This window comes from Rattus norvegicus, chromosome 4 (genome assembly GCF_021556685.1).
Source record: "Rattus norvegicus strain SHRSP/BbbUtx chromosome 4, alternate assembly SHRSP_T2T, whole genome shotgun sequence".
Lineage (NCBI taxonomy): Eukaryota > Metazoa > Chordata > Mammalia > Rodentia > Muridae > Rattus > Rattus norvegicus.
In genome coordinates, this window is record NC_141537.1 from 128,780,687 (window position 1) to 128,793,098 (window position 12,412).

The 12,412-nt window shown below is 41.0% G+C and overlaps 1 pseudogene; it reads right to left on the bottom strand.

Moving 5' to 3' along the window:
• Positions 1-1,517: 1,517 nt before the first annotated feature.
• Psmb3-ps2 (proteasome 20S subunit beta 3, pseudogene 2) lies at positions 1,518-2,134 on the bottom strand (annotated as a pseudogene).
• Positions 2,135-12,412: the final 10,278 nt, after the last annotated feature.

Genomic DNA, 12,412 nt, shown 5'->3' on the forward strand with positions numbered 1-12,412 from the left:
TTTTTTTTAAACTTGAGTATTTCTTATTTCCATTTCGAATGTTATTCCCTTTCCCGGTTTCCGGGCCAACATCCCCCTAATCCCTCCCCCTCCCTTTCTTTATGGGTGTTTCCCTCCCCATCCTCCCCCAATTACTGCCCTCCCCCCAACAATGACGTTCACTGGGGGTTCAGTCTTGGCAGGACCAAGGGCTTCCCCTTCCACTGGTGCTCTTACTAGGTTACTCATTGCTAGTTATGCAGTTGGAGCCCAGGGTCAGTCCATGTATAGTCTTTGGGTAGTGGCTTTGTCTCTGGAAGCTCTGGTTGGTTGGCATTGTTGTTCATATGGGGTCTTGAGCCCCTTCAAGCTCTTCCAGTTCTTTCTCTGATTCCTTCAACGGGGGTCCTGTTCTCAGTTCAGTGGTTTGCTGCTGGCATTCGCCTCTGTATTTGCTGTATTCTGGCTGTGTCTCTCAGGAGAGATCTACATCCGGTTCCTGTCAGCCTGCATTTCTTTGCTTCATCCATCTTGTCTAATTGGGTGGCTGTATATGTATGGGCCACATGTCCCAGCTCCTTCTTACCATGGTTTTTTAGTCACCCAATCTATGGTTAATATTTTTTGTTTTGAATTTTTATCATTTTAGAAATGCTATGTAAATGAAATCACCACTATCTAATACTATGAGGGTTGTATGGATCAATGATTTGTTCTTTTTTTTTTTACTAAGTAATATTTACCAGTGTCTGTGTGTGTGTGTGTGTGTGCATGTGTGCATGTGTGTGTTTGCCTGTGTGTGTTTTTGTGTGATAATTTATTTTTTTGTCTACTTGCTGAAGACCATCTAGGCTAGTTGCAAGTTGGAAACTTTTATTAAAAACAGCTGCAAACATTCATATATAGTTTTCCTTTGGACATAACCTTTTATTTCTCTAAAAATAATACCTAAGAGTATAACTGCTAGCCTACATGATAGCTGGAGGTTTAGTTACACAGGAAATAGTCAAATTGTTTCCCCAAGTAAGCGCACCATTTTCATAATGGTGCCTACAGTGTTTGGATGATACATTCTCTCCTCATGACCCCCAGCACTTGGAGTTGTTGCCTTTTTAGTCTAAGTAACAGCAGCGATTGCTTCCCCTTCGGATTTTAATATGCATTCCTTAGAGGGTGATGCTACTGAATACGTACTATCTGGAGGCCCTCTTCAGTGACATAGCCACTCATATCTTTCATTGTTTTTCTTATTGTGTTGCTGGTTTTTGTTTTTAGAATCAGTCTCTGAGATTTAGCCTGTAGTTTATCTTCTCACCCAATTTACATGGACCTTTTCAGTGCAAAAGTTTGTCTTATAATTTTAAAAAGGCACTTAGAAGAATAAAAGTAACCATGCTTATTGTTTCTTACAGTAACTTAGCATGTATTATTCTTTCTTTTCTTTTCTTTTCTTTTTAATGAAAGGCAGTTTTACTAAAAAGAAAAACAACAAAAGGGAGATGGGGCCAGAGCACAGGTTAGTCCCTCTAGAGCACAGGTTAGTCCATCCGGGCCTCCAGGGTCCTGGTGGTGATCTTGTCTTTTTCAGTGATGTGGACAATGGCATCCATGCCTGATATGGCATCCTGGTCCACAGCATTCAGCATGGCCTGAGAAATTGTTTCAAACAGGGGTTCTGGATCCATGTTGGGCTCCCAGAGAGACTCACATATCCCATACATTTATTTGGAGCAGCTACCATTGACTATGAAATCATCAGCCACCATGGGACAGCCAATGAGGTCCAGAGAACAAACAAAGGGCTTAAAGACCTTTGGGTTCAAGCCAGCAATGACAGGTTCTGTGTAGAAGGGACCAAACACTTTCTCATACAAGAGGTTGACCACCATGCTCATGAGGGTGTAAGACTTGATCTGCCAACCTTCCTTCAGCTCATACAGGTTCAGTTGGAACTTGAGATGCTGGGCAACTGTCTAGACATTAGTGGTCAGGCCAGCTAGGCCTATGTAGAGCCTATGACCCATGGTAAAGATCTTATGGAAGTCTGTGGACACCATCTGGGCCTGATCCTTAAATGCCTGTCTATAGCGATGGCCACACAATTCTTTCCCTTCATGGCCATAACAGTCCGTCCATTATAGGACATAATGGACATGACTGCTCTGTAGTAGGAGCCCGATCTCCACTGCATTCCCTGTCGCATGTATTATCCTTTAAAGTGTTCTAGTTTCTCTTTTCTATGACTGGAGAATAAAGAGAAATTGTATACCAAGAGAGATTATTTGGAAATAGTTTCAGGTGTGAATGAGAAGAGAGTTTGGGTGAATTTTCACACCCTGTCTCTCCTTTAGCAGAGCTCACAATGAAGAACTTCTCTCACAGACTGAGAACATAGATGTAACTTCAGGAGAGAAAGCACGCTAGTGTCTGAGTTTGGTTAACTTATGCAATTTTGCATTTCAAGTTTCTACGTTTTAATTTAGGCTTAAGATTTTGAAAGGACGTATCATACTCAAGCCTGAAAATATCCAATTTATGAAAATGTAAACACAAAGAGTTGTCCTTCAGTTCAGGACTCCCCATAGATACCAACCTCACATACATGCACAGTACCAAAATTTATTTGCACGCAAGCTCCCTACATTCTCCCCCACACTTTCAGTCATCTGTAGAATACTTATTGCCATGTAAATGATATATAGTTGTATTGTCCTGCTTAGGAAAAAATGATGTTACAGCTTGACAATGAAGTCCCCCGTAGACTCATGTGTCAAACACTTGTTCCCCAGATGGTATTACTATTTTGGGAGGTTCTGGAAATGTTAGGAAGTGTGGACAGGGTTGAAGGAAGTAGGTCATTTGGAAGCATGCCTTTGAGGCTAGAACAGGACCAGGTCCCTTGCTGGTTCTGTTTCCTGCCACCTTGAGGTGAGCAGCCTGTAATACATGCTCCCATTGATGGGGTATACTTGTCTTAGCACAGACCTGCAATTGGCAGAGAAAGGGACTATGGACTCTAATCTAAACCTCTGACAAAGAAATTGTTTCTGCTTTAAGTTGCTTATGTCAAATGTTTGTCATAGTGCCAAGAAGACTAACACAAATGACAAGACAAAATAGGCTGCATATCTCTAGCATGGTGGCAGTTTGATTGTAAAGACACAAATTCACAGATAACACGGCCTACTGCACACTTTCACATGCTATTTATTAGCCACAAGACAGTGATGAGCTGTGTTTTTAATAGGGTTGTTTAAGCGATACACAAGTTGTTCAAATATGGTTTTCCTCACTGTTTAAAAGATCATTCAGAAGAGATCATAGTGCGCTATCTGCAACTCTCTGGTCCTTCTCAATGACAACACTGACCTCTAGTGTTCTCTTCCTTCTAGAATGAATAGACAGTCCAGCAGTGTCTCATACTCAGATACCATGGTTTCAGAGACCACCAGAAGCAATGTTTGTTACAGATCTGCCAGGAAGTGAACTCTAGTGATTCAAACCCGCCTCTTTCAACAGCTGCTCAAACCAAGCCAGTTCTTTTGAAAGGACATCTACTAGGTATGCACAGCCTGTAACACTGTGGGACTAAGACTGCAAAATAAGGGCTGAGATATCAGCCAAAGCAAGATACACAGACAAACTTTCACGTCTGCTTGATGCCTTTATAATAATGATTTCTGGAAAGTGTATCACTGTGAACTATGGACTGGGCTCCCCTCTTCTCCCTGTAGAACAAAATGATTTTCGAAAGTACAATGTCCAAAAGACAACCCACATGATAGTATTTTATTAAGAGGATCAGATGCATTTTAAAGCATGTGTCAAATATTTGCAACAGCAGGGAGTGGCATTGAACCCATTACTACCTCTAAGACCAGTTACTGTCCATCACCCATATGCTGACAATCCAACTCTATCTGCATTTCCATTTTTTCTCTGAGACCCACCGTTTGAAATGTTATTTTATCAGTTTCATTCCCTATTTTGAACACCAACATTATTTCATACAAGTTCCTTGGAAAGAGAAGTTGGCAACATCTACCAGCTTCCCAACTAGCAAAGTTGTCATTCTCAGACTAAATTTCTCTTCATTGGATACTTTCTTTTAATTGCATGCTATGTGGCAAGAAGAAGGGGGCAGGGGAAGAGAGTGGGAGAGAGAGAACTTTCTTCTTGGTCACCCTGCGGTGATCTCCTTGGGAACAAAATAGTAAGAAGAAATATCAAGGGACAGCACAAAGGCCCTTCTGCAGTGGGTGGTCACTATCATTAATTCTTCATTGTAATCCTCACTAACCTAAAGCTCTGTGAACTATTAAATTACTATGGGGATTTCCTCTGGGCTTCTGGCCCCAGCTGGTCTCAGGATGTTCTCGGCAACAGGCAGCGTGGGTTGTGTTTTCTGAACACCTGTCACCTGCTCCACACAATAATCTAAATAGGATGTGCATACAAAAGGCCTATTATCAATTATGCAATGATCAGCTTGGCTCAGGCTGAACATCTGTGTGGCCTCCCTTAGAATGTGTTGAATGTTCCCAAAACAGGGACATCAAAACACAGAGGGCCAGAAGGAGCATGAAGATAAGGCTGCTAACTCATTCTTCCAGCTTCAGTCAGAAGAGCCTGAGCACATGGTGCTTGATCAGTGAGTGGAGGGAGATGTCTGTGGAAGGCTCATGTGAGACATGGGGTTTGGACAAAGCACAACTCTCTGAGCTCCCAAGCAAGGAGGAGAAACCCGATACAAGGAGGAGAAACCCGGTACAAGGAGGAGAAACCTGGTAGTTTCATAGATTCCAAGATCGTTGGGTTTAAAACAATCTTTGTTTCTACATCAGTTGTCAGATGCCTTCAAGGCTGAATTAGGGAGCTGGGGATATGATTCCATCAGTAAAGAATTCACCAAGCAAGTATGAGTGAGGGTGTAAGTTTGATCCCAAGGATCCCTGTGAAAAGCCAGGTAAGGCAGTGTGTATACCTGGAACCCCAGAGCTGGGGAGGCAGAGACCAGAGCTGGGGAGGCAGAGACAAGAGGGTACATCGGGCCTGTTGGATAGTCTTCCTTACTAAATCTATGAGCTTGTGGCTCAGTGAAAGATTCTGTTTAAAAAATAAACTGGAAGGTGATTGGGGAAAGACATCTAATAACTATCTCTGTGCACATTCATTGCACGAACACACATTCACACACACACACACACACACAATCTATACTGAAAATGTTGGCAAGGCTATGATGAAAAGTTGCACTTAGTCTACTGATGTAAAAGTTGCTATAAGCTTTTAGGAAGAGCACTTTAGGGGTGTCATTCAGTAAGTATCCTCAAGAAATACATTTAACATGAATTAGAACATTGGGGACCAATCTGGTTATTGCTCATTACTTTCTATGGGTAAGATACTTTAATGAAGCCCTACGTCAGCTCCACTCCTATAGAAGTAGAAAGATACCTTGATCATGGGGATTCCAGAGAGATCTCAGTTACTAATCTAGCTAGCTTTAGCTTGTTTCTGACGTCATCTTGTTTATTTCCTTTCTTCTATGTATTAGGTCTTATTCTTCTACAGCTACCTTATTCTGACTGATGAACGTCTTAGGACAGAGGGCTGTGAATATTCTGTATGCAGAATTGACTCTGGCATGAACAGACTCTATATTGTAAATCCTGAGACAATGAGTAAAGGTTGTGATTGGTTGGACCACAGCAGACCATGCAATGCCTAGTACTTGCATTTATTTATTTATTTATATTTATTTATTTTCATTATATAATTTTAGAACCTGCAAGCACATTGAAGACAGAGGTCATCAGACTTCTGGACTTCCCTGTATGGTCATTCTCTTCATAAAGATTTTTTGCCACCTCCACCTCTATCTTTTTGCTTGGGATTCATAGAGCTGTGAATTTTACCCTAATTCATGTAGTAAAACCAGTAGGCATTCAGGGTTGGAGGTGAGCTGAACCTGGAAGTGCACATTTTCTGAAGGGTCTCTGTAGGGCTTGCTTAAGTCAGTCCAGAAACTGATGTAGCCTTTGAAGGTTTGCTGTAGCATTGACATTGAGAAGTCTTACACTTTCAAATCTGGCCAGCCAAGCATTAAGATGCTTTCTGCTTCTGCCCTGGTTAGTCTAATCTGAAGACTTTTCTATGATGTTGGGAGGGAGATCTAAAGTAACACAAACTGAGATTCTGTAGCTAATATCTTGCTTATAAGGATGTTCTTGGCCAGCACTCTATTCTACGTGTTTCCAGCTATTTGATAGTTTCATGATTTTCTATTTTTAAAAATGTGAATTTCTGGCTTCTCCTGCTGTATTAGAGGAGCTAAACATCTACTCACCTCCCATCAGAGACTGACACAGAACGTGACGGGTTGCCACCTGTTCCACTTCCCCTAACTCGCTCCACTCTTCTATGTGACCAACCTGCTCTTTCAAGGCAACGGAGCTTGTGAGCCGCATACTAGGTTTATATTCTTCAACAGTCACGTGGGGCTAATCACATTTGTATCTTCTTAAAGTCAAATGAAGATGTCCTCTTCAGTTGCACCAGCCTACTTAGTCCCTTGGTCTTGGGCAGCACAGATGAGAACATCATCATTAGAGTCGACACTGCTCTGTACATGATTCAGAATCACAGCCGACTCTGGTATACAGTTCTCCCGTCCTCACACCATTTGTCTCCTAAGCTACATCTCACCCTAGAAATGGTATCATGGAAAGAGCAAGAATAGCCTGAGAAAGAGGGAGAGGAGAGAGCCACTGACAGAACACAGCTTCAGCACTAGACTCCAGGGAAAGAACATTCTATGAATTGTCTCGTTTAATTTCTTCAACACTCCTATGAGTTAAGGGAATGTCTGACTCCTCCTTATTCTAAACACGAGGAAACAGAGTTTAAAAGTTGATTGAAATCTGGAAGGACACCACCAGTAATTCATGGAGCTTGGATTTAAGCCACAATGTGCTTGGCCCTACCAACTGTGATCCTAACTCATCATTTCTAGCAACAGATCCAAGGTCTCTGTGAGTAGTGAGCCTTCTTGAAAGCCCAGGTCCCATGGTATCTGCAACATGCACCAAATTAATAAAATTAGACAAGTTACACACTCAAGCAACCCTAATGGCCACATGATGTGAAACTGGACAGTTTCTATTTTGATGTAGACGGCTCTTTATTTCCATAACCATTGTGTTGCTTCTCTCACAGGATTTGATGGAGAATTCACAGCTGACAAATATTACCTACTTTTAAATATGACTATTTACTCCATGTAATTATGAAGAAGAGGGTCCATTTGATATTCAAATGGAAATATCATTTTTCTTTTTCAAGCAAGTTTATTATTAACTGTCTCATTCCATTCTTATTTATAAGCATCATTTTCATAAGCCACATAAGTGACATTATATTATATTCCTAGAGTTGGGGACAAAGCTGACTTTAATTGTTTCTCACTGGGTGGGAATGGGAATTAGAGGTCACTTGGAAAGGGGGAAGACATCGAGTAATTAATCTCATTATGGGTAAGAGTTCTGACACTTTCATGTCTTTGGGTAAAATAACTATTAAGGCCCCTGTGTACAAATGTCTTGGCAGTTCTCTGTTTATAGGTCACCCAATCTTCATGAGTGCTTTACCTACTTTCATTATAATTATAATTTTTCATTTATGATATCATTCATGCTGCTTTCAGTTCACTAGCCTTGCTTCCCATTTCCACACCTGAGAATTATAATTCTTTTTTTTTTTTTTTCCGGAGCTGGGGACCGAACCCAGGGCCTTGCGCTTCCTAGGTAAATGCTCTACCACTGAGCTAAATCCCCAGCCTATAATTCTCCTTTTAAAGAATGCAGAATGGTTATGGCAAGCCACCATCAGTAGAGATGAGTGAAAAAATATAATTGAATGACGACTTCTTTTAACTGTAATAAGGTAACATTCATTCATTTGACTTGCTTCAAGCTTTGACTATGCTCTGTTTGAAAAGTATCTTGCAGTTTTCTAAAATATAAACGTCTACCAGAAATATTTTTACGACAGGAACTTGCTCTGCCAGGACCAGTAATTACCATCAGCTCTGCCAGTGAAAAAGAATGCTTTTATCTGATAAATGTATGCATGGGAATGGGGTGAGAGATTTTCATCTTCAGCCCAGAGGCTGGCAGGGAGGAAGCCTTTAAAACAGGCAGACAGAAGAGTTTATCTATATTGGTTCTCATTACAGCGCTGGTTACAACCACACATGATGCTGACTCTCTCTAATGTTTAGATGCGGTGCCTGTGCATAATTTCTTTGATTTCATTTTCAACACAAGGAACTCCTGTATCCCAGGTCAGCTTTTGACTTACAATCCTACTGCCTTTGCAACCTAAGTCCTGGGATTAAAGACACGTGCCACTGTATCTAGTTATTTTTCTTGTATTATTAGATGGAGACTAAAAACAGGAGTTTTATACAAAATTACTGCAGCTGCAAGCATTTCATATACCAAGGTTTTACAGATTCTGAAATATTTGTATATTTTATCAGTTGAGGATCTCTAATCTGAAAATTAGAGATTCTCCAAAATCTAACATTTCTCAATGTTCAAAGATTTTGAAATTTGGAAGTTTGGAGCATTCCAGGTATCACCCTTCAGATTAGGGATACTTGACTCATACACTTCAGACTCATTTATGGACCAGATTTCTTGCCAGTTTAGGAAGAATTTTCTTAAGAAAAATTTATTGGAATCCAATATTTTCAATAAAATTAGAAGGGAAAATGATTTTTCAGTATAGGCAATTTTTACTTAATGGAACTGTTGAGCTGAAGAACGCATTGTCCTTTCCACCAACACCCGTGAATGTCTCCTGAAGCTCATGACGTGGTCCTCAGTGTGGCCTGTACCTGTGTTCATCAGTGTTAAAGTAAAAGGCTTCACTGGGATGTTGTGAATCTGAAGACACCAATCCACTTCATCTACAACAGAGCCCGAGAGTTTTAATTTTTAAGAAGCTCCTGCCCACAGTTATCCAGAGATGTGAGACTTTAAGAATTATTAATAACAAACAGTCTAGCTCAGTGGTAGATAACTTGTCTCATATACCTGAGACCTTGGATTTCATCCTTAACGTCTCACAGGAGGAAAAAAAGGAAGAGGAGGATGAGGAAAGAGGAAAGGAGGAAGAGAAGGTAGAAAAGGATGAGGAAGAGGAGGAGTGTGACGCCAAAAAAGGAAGCAAAGAACCAAAATAGAACCCTGAAAAGAGCTCTGGAACATATGGAAGACAGATGACTAATTGAAGAATTGTAATATAAAAAGAGGTTCATTTTTAGCATCATTTGGGTAGTTTTTCTTTGATGAACATGCCCATTATGAACGAATCGGAACAAGACTTCTCTCTAAAACCTTGGATAACAACCAGAAGGTGCTAGTTCTGTTGTGAGTTACACTTGACTTGTTATTTGATTAAGGTTTTCATTTCCTGGTGGTTTTCTCTGGGGACAGTCTCTTGTCCACTGGTGGTCACTCAGATGTAGAGAGAAAACTTACAGTGTTACTGGCTTGCAAAGTCAGTTGAGAATGTTCGTATAGCTCTTGGGAAAGGAGTGTGCATACGGAGGGGAGAGGATAGCAGAAAGAAGAGGGGCAGAAAGAGGGAACCCCAAATGTTGTGTAAAATGTACAGCTGATTCCCATAACATACAGACTCTTAGGAATTCAGGGGACTCACAAAGAATGGAATCAAAATTGCAGCTGTGACTTATAGCAGGGAAGAAAATGTTGGGAACTTGAATTCAGCCAAGTTAATGACCAGTAGTTTCAGACACAGCAGAATTCAGACCCTCTCCAACATATAACTCTCAAAATCCAAGCATTATCAAGACTTAGTTAACCTTTTCTATTAAGAACAAATATATTAGACTCTGAAGACCATGCATTATATGAATACATATTCTTAAAAAAAAAAGAAAGAAAACAACTCTGGAAAACTATATTTTAAAAGCCCAGTAATCTTGAAGGTCATACAGAAGCTACCCACAGGCCACAGTTTGCTGACTGACACAATGGAGACCTATGTAAGTTCAATAAAAGCTTAAAGTAGGAGTTGCTTTGGAGACATACATATTTAGGTTTCACATGATGAATGATGAATTATACTCGAAGCATATATAGAACCTTCTGGATAAGCAGGAGATCATCATTTTGTTCACTGGATCAGGAAGAAGTATAGAAAAATGGTTTTTCTGGCGCTGGCTTGTTGTAAGGAAGGCATGGCTATTCCTGTGAACTGATCTCAGCCTCCAGGTTATGGTACAGCCAGGTAGGTATTGTTCAGGATTCTGTACTCAGAAACTCCTGTGTAACCATTGACTCCAATGCAGAATACTGAGAATAAGCATCTTATTACAATCTAGAAGTCTACATGTCAGGCATTTGTGCATACTGGTCAGTGTGATCCTTCTGAACTGTGGCCATGGGCACTCCTTGATAGGCTTACTCTTGACCTGAAGCCTCTTCTAGCAAGCTATGCTCAGCTGGGGGCTAGTAAGTAGACAGCTATACAGCTTCTCCAGTGTGGCTGGGTGAGAGCAGCTGTACTCCCCATGGTCTAGGCTCCAGGAGTTAGTGTTCCGAGAGAGAAGGTGTACGGCTGTAAATCTCCTAAAGCCATGCCCTCCAACATGAAATTACCGCCAAAAGATCCCTCTGGCTAAAGCAGCCACACAGCCCAGCCAGGTACAAAACAAGGAAAACTTACCTCATGGTAGGAGGAGGATCAAGCATATTTAGTACTCTCTTTAATCTGCCATCAAGGACATTTCAATATTTCATCAAGAGCATGGTAATATAGAATGCTTTTTAGGAAATTTTCTTAATGTTCCAAACATATAGGTAGGAGGCCACCCTTTCTTGGAATCACCTCTGCAAGTTCTTTAGCAAATTAAAAATATTTTTATTATAATGCAGATACTGGCAATCACCTGTGAAGCAAAACCAAGCAAGAGTCACTTTGGCTTCTGCAGGAGTTTGAATGAGAATGGTCCCCATAGGCTCACATATTTGAATGTTTGGTCCCTAGTTAGTGGAACTGTTTGGGAAGGATTAGGAGATGACCTTGTTGAAGTAGATGTGGCCTTATTGGAAAGGTGTATCCTGGGGGGGTGGGCCTTAAGGCTTCACTCCCCTTCTGCCCCCTGCCTGCCAATCAGGATATAAACTCTCATCTACTGCTCCAGGGTCATGCCTGCCTGCTTGCTGTTGTGCCCCCTTCCATGATGGTCGCAGATTCTAACCCTTGAAACTGTAAGTCCCTAAGTAACTGCTTCTTTGTATAGGTTGCCCGGGTCATGTAGTCTCTTCCCTGCAATAAAATGAATAGTAACCAAGACAGCTTCTGATAGGAACTGTGGCAAAGGGCGAGAAGACTTAGGGACTTGGAAATAGGATTAGACAGGAAAACACACAAAACAAAAGGCTACATTTCAAATAAGAGAAAATAAGAGGACAACAAGCTCAGTCAGGTGTCACACAGTCAGGAAGCAGCAGAGAGAAAGAAAAAAGTATCAAAGCAGCTTAATATGGGCAAAGATGAAATATGGTTTAAGAGGAACTTTGTGCTTGGAGCCAAAGACTAAAAGCACAGGAATAAAGTACTGCGTGGAACCTACAACTGAGATTTAAATAATGTTGGGCTGGAGAGATGGCTCAGGGGTTAAGAGCACCGGCTGCTCTTCCAGAGGTCATGAGTTCAAATCCCAGCAACCACATGGTGGCTCACAACCATCTGTAATGGGATCTGATGCCCTCTACCGGTGTGTCTGAAGACAGCTACAGTGTACGCACATACATTAAATAAATAAATAAATAAATAAATAAATAAATAAGTGAATAAATCTTTTAAAATGTTTGTATAATGTTTCTCCTTGTATGGCACTAGGAAAAAATGTATTGTTTTACTGTAGCAATTAGTATTTTATCTAGACTTAATGAGGAACAACGCAGAGTCTATAGACTTTAAGTTTTGAAAAAAAAATACAAACAAACAAAGACCAAACCTCCATCAATTTTTTTTTGTTTCCTTCTTTACAGTCTGGTCCTCAGAGACTTTCACCCACCGAGAAAAAAATCAGAGACATCTACTTCCTGCCTGCCCTGTAGCAAGAGAGCAGAGGTGTCTTCCTTGCTTGTAAACAAGCTTTTCTTTTCTTTCTGTCATTCTCTGGGGCTCCTGAATATTCATTTGAACTGTGAAGCCAGAGAAGGTTGTGACAAAGGGACTTTCCCTCTAATATAATGGATCACAGACACTGGAGCACTAACACCATTAATTTAGCAGCAGCTGCCACAGCCTCGGAGAGGACAAAGCACAAGCAAGCAGGCGGTGGCAAAAGAAGCATTCTACCTCAGAAGTCTGAAAAGGGGGACCAAGTCAG